Genomic DNA, 25,674 nt, shown 5'->3' with positions numbered 1-25,674 from the left:
GTAGAACTGGGCTTATCCCATCAAAGCTCTTAAAGTCTGTAGTTCCTTTTGTTTTGTTCTTTCCTGGAGTGCAGAGACTGTTCTATTCACTGTTACCCATCTGTTCTGGTCTGGTACTTGAAGAATTGAAATAGCTGAGTTGCTAAGCTTTTATCAAGCATCTAGTCTATTTAGAGTTAGATGATCTTGGTAATCAAATATGCAGGAACAATTTTAGAACAGTGACAGCACAGTTGCAACTACCATGTAACTAACTCTGTAAAGACCAATTTTGTGGAGTAAACTAGGTACCCCAAACAAAATAGGTACCAAAATGTGTTAAAATTGGGGCACCTATACTCCTTAAGTCAGGAGTCCTGAGGAGGCAGGTTAGGGAGGCAGAGGCAAGTGGAAAGGGCCAAGGAACTAGAGTGGCGGACTGAGTTCACATACACTGATGACTCGTGTGCCCGATGAGTCCCTTTGCCTCACTTCCCCCTTGTTACAGAAAGGGACCCCCGCATCTCACTTCAGGCCTTGCACCATGACAGACCAGCACTTGTCAAGACTGCTGGCCTGTAAGTCTCCGGGACGTGGCATAAAATAAAGACTCATTCTGTAAGCCCTGTGCTGGGTTCTGAGATACTGCACCTCACAAGCCCCCCACTGGTGCTGGGAAGTACACTTAGAGGAGGAAGCTCCCACTTCCCATTCTGAACAGTCTTACTCAATTCTACCTTAAAAAAAAAAAAAAAAAAAAAGGCAAACAAATAAAAGGCTTGTAAGGAAACCAGCCTCTTGTCCCTTTGACCCTTGCCTGTTGCCGTGCCCCCAGGTAGCCACTCTTAGCCCCTGTTCCTGTCTGTAAGGACTGCTGCTCTCTCATTGTTCATCACTTTTAGAACCCTTCTATTGATTTCCTATTTCAAAAGATGAGGATTTTAGTTCATATTCCTTCATTTTCTCCCTCCACCCTTCTCATACCTCAACTTTTTGTGAAATCCATTATTAGGTGTTACTATGTTCATAAATGCTATTTATTGTTCTAATAGACCAAATAGTCTAATATGATTACATTTTTCTTGTACAATTATTTTGATTGTTTTGTTGGAGTTTTATCTCTTTTAAAATATTTTCTTTGAGTATCCAACCAGCTCTGTTTTGTTCTTTCACTACTGTTTTCCCAAAAGCCAAAAATTTTTTCAGCTTTATTGAGATATTATTGACTTTTAATATATGTAACTTTGAGGAGTACAATGTCGTGATTTGATACACATATATAGTGCAAAATGATTATCACAGTAAGGTTAGTTTACACCTTCATCCATCCCCTCACGTAATTACCATCTAAAAGCCAAATGTGACAGACAATTCACAGGTTCCATTTATCTTCTGAGACAAATCCCTTCTAGAATCCTGTCTCCTGCTCCAATCTGGGCTCATGGCAGCCCTTCCTGTGTCAGCTCCCACCTCTCCGCCATGTTTGGTCTTCTTTCCTGGATTCCATGTCTTCTTTTATCTGGGTTAACAACTGTTAACCTGTTAGTGAACAGGATTTTCCAGTTGCTTTTCAAAGAAGAATGCATAGGATTCTTGATCGAAAATAATCTTATATTTCTCTCAGAACTGGGAAGACCTTGATCCCATTTTCTTCTGCCTTCTAGTGTTTCTATGAGGAATCCATTCTAGTCCCATTTCTTTGTATGTCACCTGTCATTTTCTCTGAAATGTTTTAGTCTTTATTTTTAGCCTTATTCTGAAATTTCATGGTAGTGAGTGGCCTTTTCATTCTGGAGATTTGTATCCTTCAGTTCTGGGAAATGCTTTTTTGTGTTTTCTTTGATGGTTTTCTCCCCTATTTTCTGTTTTTAATGGACCATCTATTATTTTATTATTTAGTTGTTGCGGTTTTTTTTCCAAGAGTTCTTTCTTGTTCTTATGTTATTCCTTATATTAAGGCATCCTATTCTTGTTCCTTGGATTCAGTTTCTTATCATAGGGTATTTGTTTAGCACACTGTATTATCTCTACTTTCTTCTAAGTTTATATGTTTATATTTTGGTCTCTGTCATATTGGAATCATGCCTAACTACCAGAGATCCTACTGAAGAGTGAAGCACTAAATATATCAGAAGTACGTGCTTGTGTGTGTGCATGAGTGTGTGTGTGTGTGTGTGTGTGTGTGTATGTGTGTGTACAGGAGGTGGTTATAGGCTGGAAGATTCTACTGAATTAATTTGGTGGACAAATTATTTTCTCATTCTGTTCTGTTCTTAGTGAAACTTCTATTATTTAGATGATCGGCTTTCTAAGAGTTCTTTCTTCTTTATTTTCCTATTCATTCTACTGATTTTTTAAAAAATATTTCAATTGTCACTTTTTAAGTTGTTAAATTCTACCTTCTTCTTATCCTATTTCCTTATATTGTAGTATCCTGTAGAGGGCATTAAGTTTCTTCAGAGAACTTTCTTCCAATCTTCCTGCAAGGCAAGCCTTGTCTTTTTGGTGTTGCATTTGGGAAGGGGGCTGGGAAGAAATAGTCTTCTCAGCCAGTATGCAGACTTTCACTTACTCCCTTGTGTTCAGAACAGTTCAGAGTTATCAGGAATTGAGGTTGAGACTTCATCATAGTCCTCCCCTGACTCTGCTGTCCCTGCAGTTTCTCTGGTTCTCTAAGGAATAAACCCAACAGTCTTCTGGGCAGGATGGAACAGTCATCTGACTGCATAAGTGAAGATGTAAACAGCAGTCTAACCACTCTCTATGCACTTTCAAACAATGCCTTTATATTTAGTCTGCTTTCTTCCCTTGTACCTGATGCCTCTAGTTCCTGAACCTTCTGGGTTCAAATAGCCTTGCAACTCCTACCCTTTTCAAGTACTTAAATTTGACCTTCCTTTTCCCTGCTGCATCATTTTCCAATGCCCCATTTAGCCTCCATCTTCAGATGTTGGGTTTAGGTTTCAGATGTCTCCTCCTAGGTCAGACTGCTAATTTCCTGTCCAACTTCATACTTCTGAGCTCAGATTTTGTTGAAGTCAGTGTGCCCTCCTTAAGATGCTCAGCTTTCCAGAGTTTTGTTTTGTTTTGTTTTGTTTTTCACTAGGAATACTCATGAGATAGATCTGGTCCCTGCGATAAGAATGGAAGTCCTGGGTGGGTGTTCTTGGGAGCTTACTAAAGAGGACAATATTTTGCCCTTTCCTGCCCTTCTCATAAGTTCCTTCTTTCCTCTTTCTTCTTGAAAGGCAAAATGGCAGCTATCTTGCACGGACAAGGTGACCATGAGAATGAAAACCACATGTTCATAGTGAAGAACAGAATGATAGAAGGAGCTCAGCTCATTGGTGACATGGTGGATCTGGTGATATGTGTGTTTAATCAAATAGACATTGCATTAAATTACTGTGGTCACATTTCTGGTTCATTATAGCCAAAGTAATCTCCAACACATACACTTCCTTTTGTCAAAGACGGACATGTGTTTCAATCTTCGTTTCAAGGTCATTATTTGAGTTAACAGGATTGAAAATCCTCCCTCATTTTTTTTCAATATATGAAGTTTATTGTCAAATTGGTTTCCATACAACACCCAGTGCTCATCCAAAAAGATGCCCTCTTCAATACCCATCACCCACCCTCCCCTCCCTCCCACCCCCCATCAACCCTCAGTTTGTTCTCTGTTTTTAAGAGTCTCTTATGCTTTGGCTCTCTCCCACTCTAACCTCTTTTTTTTTTCCTTCCCCTCCCCCATGGGTTTCTGTTAAGTTTCTCAGGATCCACATAAGAGTGAAAACATATGGTATCCGTCTTTCTCTGTATGGCTTATTTCACTTAGCATAACACTCTCCAGTTCCATCCACGTTGCTACAAAGGGCCATATTTCATTCTTTCTCATTGCCACGTGGTACTCCATTGTGTACATAAACCACAATTTCTTTATCCATTCATCAGTTGATGGACATTTAGGCTCTTTCCATAATTTGGCTATTGTTGAGAGTGCTGCTATAAACATTGGGGTACAAGTGCCCCTATGCATCAGTACTCCTGTATCCCTTGGGTAAATTCCTAGCAGTGCTATTGCTGGGTCATAGGGTAGGTCTATTTTTAATTTTTTGAGGAACCTCCACACTGTTTTCCAGAGTGGATGCACCAATTTGCCTTCCCACCAACAGTGCAAGAGGGTTCCCATTTCTCCACATCCTCTCCAGCATCTATAGTCTCCCGATTTGTTCATTTTGGTCACTCTGACTGGCGTGAATCCTCCGTCATTTCTATCTGCTTTAGGATCTCACAAGAGTCTAGTCTTCCAATTCCTTTTTTAACCCTCTGTCCCAGGCTGCCTTTTGCTTTTTTTCTCACCAAGGCTTGACTTCCATGGCTGATCAGTCGAATTTCTTTTTCACTGCACTCTCAACTCTCAAGCATCCTTACTCACTTCACCCGTTGGACAAATACTTAACGTTTCTCCATTCCTACAGCCAAAAGACTGAGCACTGTTAGAAAAAACTATAGAAGTGTAAGAACTGGTGTTTCTTCCAGTTCATGATCTCCAACTCAGATGCACAATCATTTATCCTCATGAGTAGTTTCTTTATTCAATCCATCCATAACTGTCACTACTTTCTTCAAATCTGCTACATCTCTCTACATCATCTACATCTCATCTACATCAGACTAAATCTATCTAACAGACTGTGGAAATCATATGACTTTATGTTTTCAAATGTCACTTCACACTTCATCTACCGCCCTCACTCTCAGGAGGCTACTAGCTCTCTTCCTACTTCATGAAATCTGGAAACCTATATCAGTGCTTCCCTCCTTCTCTCCAGTGAATGAGGTCTTCTTCCTCTTATTTTGAGGCCAACAATTCTATTGGAGATCTTGATCCCGTGGGAGAAAGTATGGTATAGAGGCAAAGGTGTGAGCTTTGGAGCCAGACAGTTGGTTAATATCCTAATTCTGTCACTTACCAGTTAGGCAAATTTGTTTAATTACTCTGAGCTTCTTTTCTTATCTATAAAATGTAGATGATGCCTCTTTCATGAAATTGTTATAAGGAGTCAGTAAGTTTTATATGTAGTATAAGAAAAGTAATGTTATTCTCATTTCCTCCAGTACTTTGCTGCAACAACTCTCTCTGGAGGAATTCATGTGTTCAAGGCGAAAAGCCATTGGGATCCAACGATGGAACTGGGGCTTCATTAGGCAGTGATCAAGGAGGACAAGCTCCCTGTCCTCATGGAGTTTACAGTCCAGCAGGAGAGGAAGAAATCAAGTACTTACAGTCCTGATGTATAGTGCGGCGGAGGAAGCATCAGGATGAGGGAAACAGGAATAATCTGCAGAGTCATGGAAGGCAGATCAAGAATGAAAGCCTGAATGAAATCAGGGGCTGTGGAGAATGAGGAAGGAATTGACAGAAGAGTTATCGAGAATGAAGAGACTGGGCTTGGGAGGAGGATGGGGTGAAAAGTAGCGGGGAATATGAGGCAGGGGTTCTGCAGAATTGAGGGCGGAATGACTGAAGGATGGAAGGGACGTTGAGTGAGAGGTGGTGGTGTCCCAGGAGGGAGAGATCATTATATATAGATTTACAATGGCCTGCTTGAAGTGATGTTTATTTGTCGACTTTGAAACTATAAAGTCATGTGCTTTCTGTAGGCTCTTACAATATTCAATCTGGGAGAGACTTAGGTAAAGCAGTTTCTTCATGGCATGACTTCTCAGAGTGCATTATAAATCTCCAGTGACGCCAGAACTCCTTTTATCAAAGGGGACTCTCCTCTGGCTACTAGAGTAAGGAATTCAATTCCCTCTGGGAAAGCCCCATCTAGGAGTCCGGGTAGTTATGAAAAATGAAGGCTATTTTAATTCCAGGCAGCAGAGGGCAACGTTGGCCTTCTTATCCAGATTGATAGGTGCTTCAGACAAGGTTAAAGTTAAAATCCCATTAAAATGACCTTAGGGCCAGTTTGTACTTTAAAGGAAGATTCTTCTGTTTCCTCCATGGTTACATCCCAAGTTCATCTCCATTATTGCTGAAAATTAGCCTTGAGAATTGTTGAAATGAGGTGTCCATCGAGGTGCCAAAACAAACTCAGGTGGAGATACCTTTCTGAGTTGCCTGCTTACCGGGGAAGGGTAATGGAATCAAACAGCATTCTCTGTTTACATCTTAAAACGGGACCTTGCATTGGTCATTCTCAGATGCTCCTTATTATAACTATATAAGATTATGTTTCATATTTGTAAATATTTATTACTATAAGTTAAATGCAAGCTCATTTAGAAAAACTAGAAAACACATGGGTGCCTGGGCAGCTCAGTCCGTTAAGTGTCCACTTCACTTCAGCTCAGGTCATGATCTCACAGTTTGTGGGTTCCAGCCCCACATCCGACTCTGTGCTCACAGCTCAAAGCCTGGAGCCTGCTTCGGATTCTGTCTTCCTCTTTCTCTGCCCCTCCCCTACTTGTGTGCTCTTTCTCATACGTACCCTCACTCTCTCTCTCAAAATTAAATAAACTTAAAAAAAATTAAAAAAGAAAAACTGCAAAATACAAATAAGGAATAAAAGACTCATAATTTCATAGTGTGGATGATTACTATTATACTTTCTTGTATATCCATCCACACGATTAGACTTATAGATAGGGATTATATGTTACCAGTTTAATATCCTGATTTTCACTTTCGATTTATATCCCAAACATCATTTTGATGTCTACAGAATGGACCAATAAATAACGGTAACATGTTAATTTGATCAAATTCCTATACTTTATCATTTAGCTTTCTAGATCTCTAAAATTATGTACAGGGATTTTGAACCAACTTGTAATGCAATCTTCTATTTTTTAAAAGCTTTCTTTTTTTTTTTCATTACTTCCCTATTCATAGATATTCTACTTTTGTGATGGTTATGTTTCTCTCCATACCTTTCTCCAAATTCATACAGTAATGTACAACCATCTATGCACTTACATACATTTTTTTAGATAAACAAAAAATAGCATTATAGGATACACATCCTGCCATCCTGCTTTTCTTGACTAACAGTATACAGTGGCTACACCTCCAGTTCGACGGGTATAGATCCATTTTATCCTTTAAAAAAAACTATACACAATTCCATTATATGTCTTTCTTATAGCTTTATCAGAGATTCTCTTACTGATGGAAACTTCAAGTTGTTGTTTTTTATTTGTCTGTTTTTGGTTTTTTGCCACACAAACTATGCTGCAAATGTCTTTTACATACACTCCTATATAAAGGCCCTCTTATTTCTGTAGAGTAGTTTCTCAGAAGTGGGGTTGCAAGGTCAGAGGATCTGTGTGTTTTTGTGTTGTAAGCTCTGTTTAGATCGCCTAAAATCTAAGAGATCCTTGTTCCACATAATCACTCACCTAACAAAGAAAGACAACTTTGCCAATGTGAAGGGCAATAAGTGCTAACTCATTATTCAATGATTTTGTTTCTCCTAGAACTAGGATATAAAATTAACCCGTTGAATGACAGAGATGCGTGCATTACCTCCAATCTGAAGACAAGAGATGGCAGAGCCATGGCTGTGCCTGGGGTTTGATGAAGTGTCAAATGAATTTGCTGCCAGGCAGGGCAGCAGTGGATTGTGCTGTGCACTGTGTCTGTCCCCACCTGGCTGTGACTCCAGAGTCATGCTTCCCATCCTGCTGCCCTGCACTGGTGTGCACGGTTGCACAGGCAGCTTCGCCTCACGGGAGCTCCTTCCTCGTGTCCAAACTTGGAAAAGGAGCAGCGCAGACAAAGAGGCCCAGCTGATGCTCAACTGTGGCCAGACAATATGAAATGACACAAAAGTTTATGATACATGGAGTTCCTGTTATAATAACTAACCGGAAGGGAACACTCTTTTTCTATGGCGTTATTCCCTAAAGAGGATCAGGAAGCCCTGTTGCTAAGAGACCTTGCAGGGACATTTTAACGTGCTCATTTTAGTGAAATGAGGGCATCAGTGACTGGGGATTAGCTACATAGGGATGGAAGTAGAGAGGGGGAGATATGAGGATATAAGGGCTTTAGGGTTTGGGAAACAATACCCCTTTCTACCTCTCCTGGGTGTTGAACCAACTGAGAGAAACAGAGAGAGAGAGAAAGAGAGAGACAAAGTCTAGCAGCTGGAGAGTCCATTGTTACCTTTATCACTGATAAGCTGTTCAGAGCAAGCCACATATCTGTCATGGCAGTGGGCTGGCTGTCCCTTCTCTACAGAGGTAGAAGTAAATTCCTCCATCCAGTCCAGGCAGAGCTGCAAAACCCTCTCCTGATAAAATGTGAGGCAGAGCATTTTCTGGACTCGTTGGTTCACAGTTGGTTAACTAGTTAGTTAACAGGAGGTGGCTCTTCCTCCTACCCACCCACCAGATCACTCCCTGCCTCCCCCTTAGAGAAGGGAAATGAAGATAGGTGAAGAGAGGAAGCAAGGGATTGAGTCTAAATAGGAGGAGGGAATTAACATTCTATCAACAGTTGTTGTTTAGACTCTCTTATTCAGAAATGCTCCAGCCACTCAGAATGCCCAGGTAAGTAATAGAATGCCCAGGGTGGGTGTTTAGGCTCCAAAGTCAAAGCTTCAGACTGGATCTCTTCTCTGAAATGTATATGGGACTCTGAATTTTTTTCTGTAGCCACTGTTTTCGAAAGTACCTCCTGTTTGGAACCCCACCTGCTCATAACTGACTGCATAGACCCTTGGGCTTTGTTTATGTGATCTGGAATGAATAGCTTCCATACACCAGCAATTTTCAGCAACTGCTCATACTTTAACAGAAGAAACAGCGCTTCCGTTCTAAAATTTCCATCTGGGGAGGGGAGCCACTGCTGCCAAGTCCAGACCCAACACCATGCGCCTAGGACGCCCACCCGCCGATGTGCATTCCTGATTCCTCTTGGCTCTAAATCCAATATGGCAACTCTCAAGGATCAGCTGATTCAGAAACTTCTTAAGGAAGATCATAACCCCCAGAATAAGATTACCATTGTTGGGGTTCATGCTGTTGGCACGGCTTGTGCCATCAGTGTCTTAATGAAGGACTTGGCAGGTTGAACTTGCTCTTGTTGATGTCATGGAAGACAAACTGAAGGGAGAGATGATGGATCTCCAGCATGGCAACCTATTCCCTAGAACACCAAAAATTGTCTCTGGCAAAGACTATCATGTGACTGCAAACTCCAAGCTGGTTATTATCACAGCTGGGGCACGTCAGCAAGAGGGAGAAAGCCATCTTAATTTGGTCCAGCATAATGTGAACATCTTTAAGTTCATCATTTCTAATATGGGTTGTAAAATACAACCTAAACTGCAAATTGCTTATTGTTTCCAATCCAGTGGATATCTTGACCTAGGAGGCTTGGAAGATAAGTGGCTTTCCCAAAAACCATGTTATTAGAAGTGGTTGCAATCTGGATTCAGTCTGGTTCCGTTACCTAATGGGGGAAAGGTTGGGACTTCACCCATTAAGCTGTCATGGGTGCGTCTTGGGGAGCATGGAGACTCTAGTGTGCCTGTATGGAGTGGAATAAATGTTTCTGCTGCTTTCCTGAAGAATCTGCACCCTGACTTAGGCACAGATGCAGATAAGGAACAGTGGAAAGAGGTTCACAAACAGGTGGCTGACAGTGCCTATGAGGTGATCAAACCGAAAGCCTATACTTCCTGGGCCATTGGACTGTCTGTGGCAGATTTGGCAGAAAGTATAATGAAGAATCTTAGGTGGGTGCCTCCAATTTCCACCATGATTAATGGTCTCTATGGAATAAAAGATGATGTCTTCCTTAGTGTTCCTTGCATCTTGGGACAGAATGGAATCTCACATGTTGTGACGGCGACTCTGACTCCTGAGGAAGAGGCCCATTTGAGGAAGAGTACAGATACACTTTGGGGGATCCAAAAAGAGCCACAGTTTTCAAGTTTTCTGATGTTGTACCACTTCACTGTCCAGACTACAACCAGATTTTAGTTGGAGGTTGTGTATATTACCCTTCTTACCTGATCTGTTACTCAAGTAGTAATATTAAAATAGCCTAGGAAAAACCTGTTTCCTAAAGTTACAAATAGGCATGGTTCACAAAACCCTGAAGCTACATCCTGATGCTGGATGAGACCCCTCTTGTCCTAAGTTGGTTAATGTAAACTAGCTCTACCACCTCAGAGGCGCCAATGCTGTGTATGCTGCTGTTGCTTTTCAAACCAGATGTGTATTTACTGTGTGTTATATTACTTCTGGTTCCTTCACCCAACATGCCCAGTCCACCTTTTTTTTTTCTCCAGTCAATCACATCCTGGGATCCAATGTATAAATCAGTATTGCGTCTATAGTGCATAACTGTTCTAAAGGATCTAAAGGATCTTATTATGTGTACTATGTATGTCAGAATATAGTGTACATTGCCTTATAATGTAAAAAGAAACATCTACATATAAATAATGCAACCAACAATGTATCTAAGTGTCATACCAACCAACTAAACTACCAAATAAACTTGGAACAGTGAAAAATAAAATAAAATAAAAATCTCCATCTGGGATCATCCTGGGCGATGTGTAAGCTGGACATGGGAAGGGGTGGCCACGGGAGCGGGAAGCTGAGAATCTGGGTTCCAAAATCCAGCTCTGCCCCAACTAGGAGTGCTTGCATCCATCCTCCCTGTGGGCTTCAGTTCCATTTCCTGCACAGGATGAGGGGCTCGAATATGGTGGCAACCTTTCCACCTTAACACGGGTTCATTTTATTTTCAAGTTTATTTTTTTAGCTGAGATAGACAGAAAGAGGAGGAGAGAGAGAGCATGAGTGCACACGAAAGCAAGGGGAGGGGCAGAGAGATAGGAGAGAGGGAGAACCCCAAGCAGGCTCTACACTCTTAGTACAGAGCCAGATATGAACTCAGGAACCGTGAGATCATGACCCGAGTCGAAGTTGGACACTTAGCCAACTGAGCCACCCAGGTGACCCTAAACACAGGTTCATTTTAAATATATAAAGGGAACACTCTTTACTAATGATATGCCTATGTTTGTTTGTTTTTTAATTAAAAAAAACTTTTTTAGGGGCTTCTGGATGGCCCAGTTGGTTAAACGACTGACTTCGGCTCAGGTCATGATCTCACAGTTCATGAGTTCAAGCCCCACATTGGGCTCTGCACTGACAGTGTAGAGCCTGCTTGGGATCCTCTGTCCACACTCTCTGTACCTCCCCAGCATGCTCTTTCTCTGTCTCTCTCTCTTCTGTCTGTCTAAAAATAAAGGGGCAGAGAGAATTCCAAGCAAGCTCCATGCTGTCAGTGCAAAGCCTGACTTGGGGTTCGAACTTGCAACCTGAGCCAAAATCAAGAGCAGGGAGCTTAACCGACTAAGCTCACCCAGTGATATGCCTATGTTTAAAAACAAAAACAAGAACAAAAAACCTGGGCAAAGTGGATGTGATGACATATCAGATAAAGAATAAATGTTTGTAGATTATAGGATTGACAATTACTATTCTCCATCAGGATTCTTAGTAGAAAACCACAGAATTCCCTCTAGCTAGTTCAAGTGGAGAGGAGTTTATTAAAAGGATACTAAGCGGTTCACAGAGCCTGCTCTGGGGAGGGAGTCTACCCTCACATCTCCTTGAAGGTTACCTTGTAAAGCTGGGCATCCCTCCCCCACAATCCTCCGGCCTCTCTTCGGCAGCTGGATTCTCTTGGTGCTACCTTCTTCCTGTGAAAATCTTGCTCTTTGTGCTCTAGCTTCGGGGGAGAGGGGTGGCTAGTGGAAGGCTTCCACCTTGAGGATGTAGCAGAGGGGAGAGGGGAAATTGTCCAGGTCGTAGGAACAGAATTCAAAAAGTATTGAGTGACAAAAAACACGGCAAATGTGCATGCCCACTGTTGCTAAATTGTCCCACAAGAGACAGAAGACTGAAGACTGGAATTTTATGCATCACAAAGCATTTGATTTTCATGTGTGCCCACACATCAAAGAACCAGAGAACCATCCTATATTAACTTGGCATCACAGTTCTTGTAATAAGGACTTAAAAAAAATTTCAGTTCTGGCAAATGGAAATCATTACTTGTTCATGGCTCTGAAAAAGGACACGTAATGTTAAATTAGCCATTGACGTTAATTCAGTGTGCAGCTAAATGGAAAAGTTGAATTACGCTGTCTTCAAGAGGGTTTTTTGTGGGGAGGGGAAGTGGTCAAGTAAAGAAGTTAGCCAAAGAAGTTGTGGCTGGGATATATCTAGTGCCTTAACTTCAAGATAGGAGAGAACTAATTCTAGGTATGCTCGGGCCTGAATTAGAAAGACCACAAAACCCCACACAGCATCATTTGGCTAAGTCTTCTTTCTCTCCCTCCTTTGATCCCTCCCTTCCTTTCCTGAAAAACTCAGCCCAAATATTACTTCATGGGATTGAGCAAAATAGGCATCTATCGCAGGGGGTGAGGGGCAGAATTAAGGCTGGGTGTCAGAGCCTAAATGGGGTGAGGAGGGATGAGGTTTGTGGGGTAATGGGGAGGTTCATGGGGTCCGGAGTCGACGACCAAGAAAGAATTCTTGAAGACATCTTTGGTGCAAAAAGGTGATTTTATTAAAGCACGGGGACAGGGCCCATGGGCAGAAAGAGCTGCCCTGGGACCATGAAGAGACACTGGTTAATATACTTGGGAGGTGGGGGAGGTAAAGTCAAGGGTAAGTTTCCAATGGGATTTTCATATACTAAAGAAGACTCACAGAATACTGGAGGCCTAGCTATTGTCAAGCCAAGGTTCTTTTTCCCCTCTAGCAAAGCATTAATAATACTAAGAAGGTAGGGAGTTCCTGGAGAGACATTTTGCTCTGCCTGCCTTGAGTATCTGCCAATGGGCTGCAAATTATAAGGAAATTTAATCTTATCTGCCATTTCCTTCTGCCTTTGTTTCCCACATGAAGGAAGATACCTGTGTGGGTGAGTGGCAGGACTGAGGCAGAGGCCCAACAACCCTGGGTGAAGATGGCATCCAGCAGGGGTGATGATGGTGGCTCAGAGCAGGAGGTCTGAACACATGTGAAGTAAAGAGGCGTCTGTGAAGGTGGGGGTGGGGTGACGGGAGATAATCCAAGAAGTAAATCCATGGAGGATGTTGGAAGCCAGGTTTCTCACAGTCCAAGAAGTGAGAAAACTCACATAAGCCCTGTGATATTCATTTGGAATTGGAGATATCAGTGTGGATTCATGATGTTCAGTAAATATAGACAGAATAATGAATATAGATATAAAAGTTTATGTATACACACATACTCACACAGACGCCACCTTAAACAAATGATCAAAATAACATTACTAGTGAGGGGACACTTTGAAATTGTGTGCCACTTGATGAGATTTACCGAGAAGAACATGGCATCACTTCTGTGATACTCCTGTCCCAAACAATGACCTGAATCTAATCATGGAAAGTATCAGACAAATCCAAACTCAGAGATGTTCTACAAAACAACTGGCCTGTAATCCCCAAACATGTCAAGGCCATAAAAGTCAAGGGAGGACTGAGGAACTGTTCTAGACAGAAGGAGAATAGGACAACTAAATGCCATGTGTGATTCTGGGTTTTATCCTTTTTCTATAAAGGATATTATTGCAACAACTGGTGAAACTTGAATGGCGTCTTTGGATGGGAGGCTGGATATGTATCAATGTTGATTTCTTGACTTTGATGGTTGTTTTGCAGTAGGAGAATGTCCTTATTTATAGGAAATAAGTATTCAGGGAGGATGGGGCAATGGGTTGAGGGGGAAAAGTTCTTTGTACTATTCCTGAGAGTTTTCTGTAAGTTTAATATTATTTTAAAAAAATCTATTAAAAGATTCATGTATTTCCCTAAAACTGCTTTCGGGATTTAAGAAATTACTAACTTTTTAAAAAACTAAGTTACATACTGAAAATTCAGTCTTTTTGGTGGTTTAGTTCAATGAATTTTGACGAACATATACAGTAATGTAATCACTACAAACAGCATTTGGAACATTCAGTGTGGGGAAAAAAAAAAAAAGGAAGCCTTAATTGTGGATGTTTCTTACTTTTAAAAGTGTTCAGGAATTAGTGGGGTTTTTAAAGATGCTTTTATTTTACAGGTATAAGTATTAAACCTGTTCTTACACTTCTCTTTCAAATATTTAGATATCAATAGGTGATATGAAGCGATGTTTGACTTTAAAAAAAAGGTTTAAAATCTTATAAACAAGCAAAGAGACGCGAAATAAGATCTTTCACTGAAGAAAGTGCTTACATTTCCTCTTTGCCTCCCCCGAAAGGTAGAATTAAGCGCAATGTGCTTCTGCCAGGAAAAGTCTCATTAGTCCCAAGAAGAAGGCCCGCCCACCTGCCCCACGGCCTGCTGCTGCTCTCATGCTTCCCAGCCCGTGAAATACACCTACGTGCTCCGCGGTGGGCGACGGCACTTAACTTCCCTCGCCCTCAAGTTTGGCTGATGGGCTGTGAAGAGCCGGCTCACACTTGCTCTCAGGAGACTGGGGTGCTGTGTGCTGGGGCTCAGATCTCACAGGGCCTTGGAGGGAAGGGGTCAGGAATGGATCACTGATCACAGGGGTGAGAGATCTCTTAATTCATTCTCTAGCTTTCTCCTGAGGTCCTTGAAGCAGGACAGAAAAATTCAAGTCTTGTCACAACTCAGAGGTGCAGGGAAAAGGAGATTTGCTCTACAGCAGTCTCTTGTGGGATACTAGGTGAAAATCAATTACAGCTCCACTCCAATTTAAAGCTTACTCCCTGTAAGTGGGGTTCAGCTTCTGTTAAGAAGATACAGTCCCTCAAAGAGCATCTCTTCCTTCACCCCTTTCCCTAAGATTGTGTCTGATATCGAAGGATAAGAGCTGACTTGTCCTTGTGGCTTTGGGGAGAAGTTGGGGTCCCCAGGGAACTCTAGAGATCTGGTGCTGCCCAGTGGATCTGGTTTCTGGATACTTCTTTTCCACCAAGTTACTATGCACCTTGCTGGTCCCCTGTGCCAACATCTGGATGGGTAGTACTCAGGGTTGTTACTATTCCTTGGGCAATGCACCCAGAGGTGCTTTCTGGGTAATCCGATTTCAACTCGGCTACTGCCGGCACCAACGTCAACTTGCTGACAGGCTCCCATTTGGCTCCTGTTTTTTGTCCTGCAGGAGTTTCTCCCAGTTGAGACAAGACCTGGCAATTTCCCTTAGGCAGACAGGCAGATAATTCCAGGTCCTGTGGACCTAGGACGCTGGGCAAAATGCTGAACCTCTCTCTGCCTGAGATTCTTCATGTATAAAATGACAATAATGATAAGTAATGTTAATTGAACACTTACTCTTTGGCACTTTTTAATGTGCTGTACACTGAAGGGTACCAGATAATTTCAGGAGAGCTTCAGTGCTCCTCAAACTCTCTGTGACAAGTGATTACTTTTTTCTTTAATTCCCAGTTTTTCACAAGCTAGTGTTTTTGCAAGATACATAAAAAGGAATGAATGGAAAATTACATAAGAAAAAGGAAAAAAACTACAAAACTTGTACTACTTGCACTATTGAAAGGGTATGTATGATTATTATAGAGAATTATTATTATACTAATAATTTGTTATTTCACAATTAAAAGTTCACAAATAGTTATGAGTGAAATAGCAACTCTTACATTAAAGTTCTTTATGCATATCTTGAATAAATACATACACATCAATATTTAAAGTTTGTAATGTGACAAATGAGCTTTCTTTTTGCTTTTTAAACTCACTGATCCAATGAGATTTGCTTGACAAGTTTCAAAATAAGTTCTGCCATACGTCATATTGATCTAGTTGCAGACTGGGACCAAGCAATCCGTGGATTGTATTGGTCCATAAAATACACTTAGAACAGCCTTTTACTACATGTTTCTACATGTATGAACAGATTTCATTCTCACAATAACTCTATAAGGACAGTATTATTATTATACAACTAGTGAAGGCAACTAGTAAGTGTCAGAGTTTTGGGACCCAGGTTCTGAGACTCCAAGGCCATAGCATGTTGTAGAGGGAAGGAGAGATGTGCCAGGTAGGTTTTCCTCATCTTGTAGACCCAGAGTGGAGTGAGCTAATGATCAGTAGGCTGTGGAAAGGGCATGGGATGGAATTAAAGTGAGCTGGAGGAGTCTGTGTCATCTAGGAATGGGTAAAATGGATGAAAAGGCTAAAATCAAATGACTTTAATGAAACATAAATAACAGGTAGGGGTAAAACTAATGAACTAATGGTAGGGTCCCAGCCTCTAGTCCTGGGGTTGAGGGGAGGCCTGAGGCAACAGGCCCCTGTTGCTCAGTGTTGACTATACCCTTTAACCAGAAGATACAGAGTAAAGTGTGCAAAGTGTTGCCTTTTATTCTGTGAACCAAACGGATGATATGGACAGTTGATTGTAACTAGCAGAACAATGGGGCTAATTAACCACATGTAGTTGAAAGAGATGCTTGACCCAGTTCTTCACCAAGAAGTGACATCAGCACTTTGTCAAGAAGTGCTGCCAATGTCATTTAGAAGAGGGGCTTGGCTCCTAATAAGTATTTCTAGAACTTTCTAGAAATTTCCTCTTTTACTGTAGTGTTGTAATGAAAAGAGGATAAAATTTTCCTAACATTTTATTTTACTCTTGTGACTTAAATAAGACCTTAAGGGTTTGGAAACATCTTCTCTATGATAAAGCAGATAAATAGGTGAAAGGGTGTATTTACTGAATTGTCTTATCAAAAAGGAGTCTGATTTAGAAACAGGTGATGCTATTCAAGCTATTCCTGCCAAATGTAGGGAGGTGAAGGAAACCAAGATGAGGGTAAGACGTGTGTGTGTGTGTGTGTGTGTGTGTGTGTGTGTGTGTGTTTCCCCACTTTGGCTGGCAGCTCTCTGGCTTCCTCACAAATATGCTCTCTGACCCAGCCTGGCTCCATAAAGAGGTAGAGGTGACTGTGGGGTAGCAGTATCTCAGTTACAGTAGACTCTCAAGGTATTAGGCATAGACTTGGTGAGGATATGGTTTGAGAATTGGGCTACAGGTATCCACAAGTGTAGCCTACAAGTGGGCTATAATTTCTCCTCTGTTTCCTGGATGGGTCTTTCTCCAAGACCTAGTATCAGGCCATTTTAGGCCTGGAGTTCCTTTGGTCCAGTCCCTGTTCTCAACTACAGATAAAAAAAAAATACAACTGTTTAGCCTACAACACAGTGTCATATTATTCACTTGACTGAAACCCTTTGATGATCCCTTTCTATCCTTAGGCCAAAGTAAAGACTCCTCCACAAGGTGGCAAGGCCCTTTGTGATGTTACCCTTTACAGTCGGCATAGTAATGTCCCCCCAAAGCTTCCCATGTCCTGTTCCCTAGAATTTGTGGATGGGTTAGTTTCATGGCAAAGGGGAATTAACATTGCAGAGGGAACTAAGGTCGCTAATCAGCTCACACTAAAACAGGGAGAGCATCCTGGATTATGCTGGTGGGTCCAATGTAATCACAAGGCTCATCGAAAGTCAAAGAAGGAGATGAAAGAACAGCCAGGGGGATGCCATGTGAGGAGAACTTGACCAGCCGGTGCTGACTTTGAAGACAGGATAGGAACCATGAGTGAAGGAATGCTGGAAGCTTCCAGAAGCTGGAAGAGAGGCAAGGAAGTAAATTCCCTGATGTAGCTCCACAGGGGGTCCAGCTCTGCCAACACCTTGATTTTAACCCTATGAGGCCTGTACTGGACGTCTAACCTACAGAATTACACAATAATAAACATGTGTTGTTTTAAGCCATCATGTTTGTGGCAGTTTGTTGGAGGACTTAAGCTCAGCTTCCAGCAGGAAAGCCAGCAACATCGTTCTCTTTTTCCTCCCTCTTCTTGTGTCACTCTGTCCTGTTTCAGCGCTCTCGAGCACAGTGACATGAGAGAGACACCCTATAGCATGTTCTCCCTAGTACTAGTTGGGAGAGTTATCATGAGAATTATTCAAGATTATGAATGTAAGATGATTCCTTCCGGAATGCCTCAGTTACACGCAGCAGATGCTGTAGCAAAGGGCAGTTCTCTCCATTTAGAATTACTGGCTATCCTGTATCGCCCTTTGGAGTTACAAGCCCTGGGTGTGGGTCCTGGTTTGAAATGCCTCAAATAGACTGTAGAACCAGGGGTAAATGTTCATGTTTTGTTTTTGTTATTTACACAACAGATATACACAGGGCAGAGGAACCTTTGGATCTGAGGATGTGTGAGAGCAGGCTGAGGACATGGAATCACAGCCTAGACCCAAGGAAACCAGGCAGATCGTGGCTTGTCCTGCCTGAAGATGGCCACCACAAAGCCCCTAAGGCAAGTGCGCAGGGGTGCTGGGCAGAGCACATTTCCCAGATAACTGTGTTCTCCCCTTCCTCTGCCTGGGACATGTGGTTTGGGAAGGTGTTCAGGACTGCCTGCAGATTTTGAGCTGGAAAAGGGAGGCATGGGGGAGGGGAAACTTCCTGACCTGGGGAGCTTGGCCAGGTCATTCTCCATCAGGGACTTGGGTTCAGTCCTGGGTCTGGGCCACATTCTCAGGAGGCAGGGCCAGCTCAGGGATGATTCATCAGTCACAAGCTTCTCAGTCACAAGGAGAGAGGGCCATCCGACGCTGGATAGAAACCCAGACTGGGTTGAAGATGTAGCTTGTTTGATAACCTTTATGCATTGAAACATTTGGGATGTGGACCCTCAATTGTACTGTTACTCCAGGCCTCACAGTGGGGCAAGGCTAAAGCAAGCATCTCTTGGGGCCCAGAATGGGCAGGATAGGGTGGGTACTAACATTTGCCTGGTGAAAAACCTTTGGCAGCTTTAGAGAAAGCCTGCACGTGTTCCCCTCAGTTGCCGGGGCTGCTGCAGGCTGGGTCTGGTCCGGACAGGAGGAGGCTTCAGGTTAGTCTGAAGATCAGGAGGAAAGTCCAGTCCCCTCGGAGATGGCCCGGCTGTGCCCTTGGTCTCCCGCCGAGGTGGGTGAATAGGGCAGGATATGGTCTCTGTGGTTCAGCCTCTTGTGCACTCCACTCCTCATCTCCCCTCCTGGACGCCCACAGACTCACACACTGCTCCATCCTCGCCGGAGACAGGCTGCTTTCATGTCACAGAGCGTGACCTGTGTCTTTTCACCTCTGCCTCCCTCCTCTTCTCCAGCCTTCTATTTGCTGCCTCCTCCCCCTCCCACCCCGCCCCGCCCCAGTTCTTGACCACACAGCCCTCCTAGAAATCAACGAACAAAAGAAAAGATGATTTCCACAAATTGTTAAGCTCTCACTAGCTGGCAGGCACCATGCCAGACGCTGCAATTCTCAGAACATATTGCCTCTGTCACTCCCTTGTTTAGTGAGATCAGGAAGAGCAGAGGTTTAGATGCCACAGTGAGTGGTCAGCTGGCTACTTACACTGGACCTCAAAAGGTAGCATTTTGAGGGGATGGCTCAATCCTAATCTGAGTTCTGACCTTCCAGCTTTAGAAACTGAATTTTATCTGATTTAGGGGAATTGACTTATATTAACCAAGCTCACAGGAAATTGATGGATAAACCAGAATGTCAATTTATTATATTTCCAGGGGTACTTTATCAGTTAATGGTGATAGTTGTATCAGGTGGTGAATGACTTTCTATTTTGGAAAGTGGTGGGAAAGCACATGCAAACTTTTATCTTATGCTCTGTGAAGAGCCACCGACTTTTTTCTCCATGTTTTTCCCTGGAACAGATCAACGGTGTCAGTTGAGCCTCAGCTGACTTTCACACGTTGGCGTAACTAGACAAGATTTCCAGTTCCAACTCTTACTGCTTTGATTAGGGGAATGACAGCAAACTTTGTCAGTGTTCCATGAACTCACACCAAAAATTAGATACCAGTGAGCCTTTCTCCAATTAAAAGTAAGTGAAAGTAGGAAAATTTTAGAATTTTTTTTCCCAACACTTTTTCCTTGAGACATTGGTGACCACTATTCCTTCTTTGCAAGGAAAGGTTGGCAGAAGCCAAGACAAATGAATATGGAGCAAATACAGATGATCCTTCTGCTTCACTCAGACGTGTGTGTGTGTAATTGGTATAACATATGTTGCAGAGTATGCATTGAATTAACATTTCTAAGACTGTTAAATAAATATAAGTAGACTTAGGGTAGTTTGGCTAAATCACAGTTCAAATGTTGGAATGAAATATTAATATCTCATGATATTCCTCTAAGAGTCACCACTGCCAATGTCTTGTCTCCGATATTCCACACCCGATATTCCAAAGCCCGAGGCGACTTCTACAGGTGGCAATTTCCATTCATCTGGCGATCTTACTAGTGGTGGGAACAAAGTTTATTAGTCCTGCTGCTCAACCTCTTCCTTATTACACCCCAGACCAATGGCCTGCTGGAGGCAATTTGTGTTTTGTTCTTGCCTTTCAGCTTGCCTTCAGTCCTGACCCTCTGAGGATGGTCCTGTCATCGACAAGCCCATTCCTGGGTTTTATGTTGCCAGTTGAGGAGAGTGGTTAGCTAGACTCTGGCCTGGAGAAGTTGGACAAGTAGGGGAGGTTTGGGACTTCCTGACAACTGTGGGAAGAATTAGGGTGGGACAAAATTAGCCTCTAAATGTGGGACTAGAAGGGAGAAGAAAAAATGGAAAGAAATATAGACGTAGGTTTGGAATTGCATTCCTTCATGTTTTTTGGGAGAAGCTAGCAAAGTTTGGAAATACTTTCCACTTGCTTTTTGGTTGTGGGACCATATTTCTTTCAGTGAGTCATTGTACTTAGACTGGGCTACTCAGATGACTTCTCCCTGTGGGTGATTTTTCTAAACTCTGATGGCTGGTTATTCGGATTCCCTATACACTAACGATTCTGCTTTGTGGAATCTTTTGCTTTATTCCCTTTTGCTGTATTTTGATTTTTAATTTTTTTTAGATGCTTAGTTTAGCTCTCTGCTGGATGGCAAACTCCTTTAAGGTGGAGACTTAATACTTCTTTGAATTGATCATAAGTTAAAGCATGGTGCTCGTTGCCTAATGGGCAGTCAATAATTAAAATCCTTAATGAACAAGTGAATGCTGCAATTATGCTGACACTAGGTTTCTATTTTCTTACCTGTACAGCCTTTAATGTCAGGAGGACTCCTCTTATTCACTAAAGACCCTAGACAAGATCCTGCCAAACAGACACGGCCCAGAGGCATATCTGCTAAGTAACCTGCCAAGGAGCCCCAGAAGATCCTTGTTTACTTGGCAAGAGTGGGTATTTTTTCTACCTTGGACCTCAGAGGTCATGCATGATAGCCTAGCAATGCATCTTTGGGGAAGCTGGCCTGTGGAATTGTGTTGTGAAAATGTATTAGGAATACTATGGTACAAATGAGTTGTCAGCGAGATTTCAGCTTGGTAAGTATCTTGAAAAAAAAAAATTCCTACAATGGAGCTCACAGCTGCACCACCTCCCCTTCTGATCTCCCTGCTCCCAGTAATCTGACAATTAATTTTAATTGACAATTTAATTTTAATATGACAATTTTAATTTAAAAGTAACCCTCTTGCTCCCAGGTTGTAATTCCCTAAGGAAGAAGGAGAGAAGAAATGTTTGTCAGCCTGCATCTTCCTTCCTTAGCTTCTGAGGCTCAGATGCCCATTCAGATGGCTTCGGATGCCCGTGTGCCCGAACACAAGTGAAGGAGAGTTTTCTTAATATCCTACTCTTTGGTGGATCATAGAGTCAATAAAGGGCAATTGTTACGTACCAGCAATACGTAACAAATTCATTTCCCAACCCATGAGGGTCAAGGAGAGCTAATTTAATCTCATGCTTCATTAGTTTATCCGTTGTCTGAAATCAAAAACAGATGCAAGGACAGTCAGCCGAAAACAAATTGTCATTTTGTGTGGCTATAGTTTTAAGCTGGTCCCCTGAGGGTCCACCCATTGGAATCCATTAACAATTATTTCCGCCGAGTTGGAGAAAGGTGTTCCTGTTTATTAGCTGATTGGCACCACCACTGTCTACCACTCTAATTTCTCCTCACAAGGGGATTTCTTTCCTGTTGAGAATCGGTGATTTTAAATGGGAAACACCAGCTTTGCGTGTTGGCCAGGGAGGTTTGTGCAACTTTTCTCTTCATGAAGCTAGCCACCAGGGGGCAGCCCACGCATGGCTAAGCCCAGGTTTGTGCCAGAGGCAGTAAGGATGACCTAGGACCATAGATGTGCAGGTCCAAGATGAGGCAACACTGGGAGAGGTTTGGGAGAGAAAATCAATTAGGAGACTAGGGAAATTACCCTTGCCCTGGAGAGCTCTAGAATCAGTCTCCAGAGATGCATCATGAAGAGGCTGTGTGGGAGCGGAGAAGCAAGCTCATTAGGCTGGCCGCCTGGGACATGAGAGAATGGAGGACACCCAAGGCTGGCCTTGCTGTCCCCAAATACCTCCTCATTATGGGATAATGTCTCATTCCCTGGATTCCAGAGAGTTGCTGTTCTTGTTCCTGCCAATATTGATTGTCTCCAAGTGTAATATTTTGGGTCTGAGGGCTATAAGTATGCCCGAGTGCCAGACCTGTCATGTTTGGATGCTGGTGACCTCACAGTTTACTGCACTGGGCCATGCATATACAACCATCTTTCTGTGTTTCATTCATGCTGTTCTAATGCTTCCCCTGACAGATAAGGATCAGACCAAAGTGACCTAACAAGGAAGCAGAATCCAATGATGAAGTGTGAGGCATTAACTTTGTGATCAGGAGACTCTCAAGGGGCTCAGAGATCAGGCACATCTGGGGACTTAGAGGTCAGAATCTAGGGAGTGTCCTGAGAAACAGGCATTACTGACCAGCAAGAAAAATGGTGTTTTATATTGAGCCACTTGTACTCAGCCCTGTGACACCAAGCCACCATCCTGGGTTCTGCCCCAGCCAAGGCCAAACTGTGAGAGCAGATAGATCTTTGCAGAAGAATGGAATAGGCACTGGAGGTTCAAATGGGAAATGTGGAACACTAGATTTGGTAAGGAAGCAGCACATTCAAAGTGATGGACACCATCCACCATCTTTCTTTTCTATGGTAATGTCAGGTGCCACCCTTGTGATCATTTTCAGCCTTGTTTCATCTCCCAATATTCACCAGTTATCTTTGTTTGGGTTCCCCCAGAACCTGAGACAAGGACTTGGATGAGAATAGCTTATATGGAGGGTGGTCTCAGGAAACAGAAGTGAGGGAGCTGGGAAGGTGGAAAAGCCAACTTCAGGGTGTGCTATAGAGGTTGCTGCTAAAAAGGAAAAAAAATGCTGGTTAAAAAAAAAGAGGCTGCTGTGGGCAACAATGCTAGCCCCTCCTGCGAAGCATGGAGGGTCCTCCAGATTTGTCCTGAACATTTATCCACGATGTCCACTCCCATTGGTTGAGAGTTGCCCCCAGCAGTCTTAGCTCCTCTGCCTTTCAGAGCTGCATGTACGTGAGTGCTCTGGAGCGGAAAGCAACCAGATGTACAGCATGTGCTTGAAGCAAGATGACTCTAGGCTCATACAGAAAGAAAAGAAGGCTTTGGAAATGTGACATGGACAGCAGGGGTGTCTGCTGTATCAATCAATCAAGGTTAGATTGGAGCACTGGTTCTCAAAGTATGATTTCCAAGACTAGCTGCTGGAAACTTATTAGAAATGCAGATTCTTGGTCCTGAATCAGAAATTCTGGGCTCAGAGCCCAACAATATTTCATATGGCCCTTTCTAGTCAATTCCCGCTTTCGCCCAACCCCTAGAGGCAACTATTACTCTGATTTTTTCCACTGTATATTGGTTGGGCTTGTTTTCAAATTTTATTTTAAGAAAGAATTATATAGTATGTCTTCTTTTGGGTACAGCTTCTCATACTCAGCGTATGTCTTGAGGCCTTGCATATTGTTGCATATATCTATAGTTTTTCCTTTTTATTGTTGAGAAGTGTTTCATGATATATCACAGCTTATCATTTCTGCTGTTGACAGACACCAGGATAGCTTCCAGTGTTTTGGCTATTTTGAATAAAGCTGTATCAGCATTCTTGTGCAAGCTTTTAGGACCGGTAGTGTAGTTCTTGCAGATTAATGACAATGGAATACCACATGAATGCTTTACCTTGACTCTCATGGTCATGGAATGCCATGACCTGTGGAGGTCATTCTAACCCAATGTTCTCTCAGACTTCAGAATGCACGTCACAGCCTTCTCACACCTAGAAGCACCAGACGGCACTTCAGCACTATACTCAAAGGCCATTTTAGCCAGTGAAATCAACAAAAAGTACTGAACTGCAAACAAACATGGCACTAAATAGACCACGAAAAGAACATTTGTTTACCATACGAGAGCTGAAACAAGAAGGCAGAGCATCGCCTTGTTCAACTTTAGCTGAGACCATGCGTGCAGGTGGCATGTATCTGTGACAGCATTGCTACTATTGACTTTGGAGTTGTGACTCCAAAATAGCAAATTATCAAACGCAGAATCTGCGAATGGTGAAGTTCTATTGTACGGGGAACTTGGGACTTGGTGCGTGAGGTGGTTTCAGAGCAAAGCCCCAGTTATTTGGCACCTGCTTCATTGAGAGGTGGGATTATGTCCTCTGCCCTTGAATGTAGGAAGAGACCTCACTGTTGTGAGCTCAGCTCCAGTTTGTGCAGTAGTGATGGTGTTTTCAAGGGAGAGTGAGAGATGGGGAGAAGGAGTGAGTGGGGTCTTGAGCAGAGTAATAAAGTGAAAAATTACTAAAATGGGGTTAGTCAATGTCAATGTCATTAGGTCATCTCTCTCAAAGTGAGGTTTCTATCCTCCCACAGAGACTGAAAAACAGGCACCTTTCCATTGTTGATGATTGTATTTCAAAGGAATGGCTTTCAGTCCCAGAGAAAGACACTCCTAGGTTGCAGGAGATACACACATGTCTCAAATGGATGGAGAAAGGATTTATAAGTTTTTAATAAATACTCTAAGAAAAGGGAAGTCAGGGGCCTATCCTCAAATGTTGGCTGGAACAAATGCTAAATTCTTTCCACACATTTAAGCTTTTCCAGACAGAAACTCAACTGGGGTGGGATGAGAGGTGAGGGTAGGGTGGGTTGTCCCAGGGACAAGGCCTTAAGCTGTTAGAATCCAGGCTAACATTTGGTCCATTTGGTCAAGTCCCTAAATGTAGAGCTTTGGACAGAGTCGTTCATGCAAAGTTTTTGCAGTTCTCAACATCATGGAGCAGAGACGAATTATCTCTCTGTGAGCCTGCGTGCTGAGTCTCTGACCCACAGAATCTGTGAGCACAATAAAATGATGGTTGTTCTTACACCACTAAATTTGGGGGAAGTTTGGGATGCGGCAATCATAACTAGAAGATTGCAGCTGGTCCCCTCTGGCAGGAGCGGCCCCCAGCCTCCTGCCCCTGACCAGGGTAAACAAACCAGCTGGATGAAGTGCCCTGGATGGATTGCTTATCCCATCCTCAGAGTCATGGTCTCAGCAGTTGGCTGCCATGAGTTGAAACTGGAAGAGTACTGCTGTTTTCCTTGGCATCCTGCCCATGACTAGTTCCAGGATAGTGCAGGGTGATGGGGTGAAGGGTGGAGTGGAAAAAGGAAGTCAGCTGCCACCAAAGCTTTTTTGACTGTCAGGAAAATTGGATTAGCAA

The 25,674-nt window shown here is 42.8% G+C and overlaps 1 pseudogene; it reads left to right on the top strand.

Annotated features, from left to right (window-relative positions):
- Positions 1-8,927: 8,927 nt before the first annotated feature.
- Positions 8,928-9,981, top strand: LOC101098927 (annotated as a pseudogene).
- The last annotated feature ends 15,693 nt before the right edge of the window (positions 9,982-25,674 follow it).

The sequence above is a fragment of the Felis catus genome, chromosome A1, assembly GCF_018350175.1.
Source record: "Felis catus isolate Fca126 chromosome A1, F.catus_Fca126_mat1.0, whole genome shotgun sequence".
Classification (NCBI taxonomy): domain Eukaryota; kingdom Metazoa; phylum Chordata; class Mammalia; order Carnivora; family Felidae; genus Felis; species Felis catus.
The sequence above is the reverse complement of the archived record's forward strand: the minus strand, read 5'-3'. Positions and strand labels throughout refer to the sequence as shown.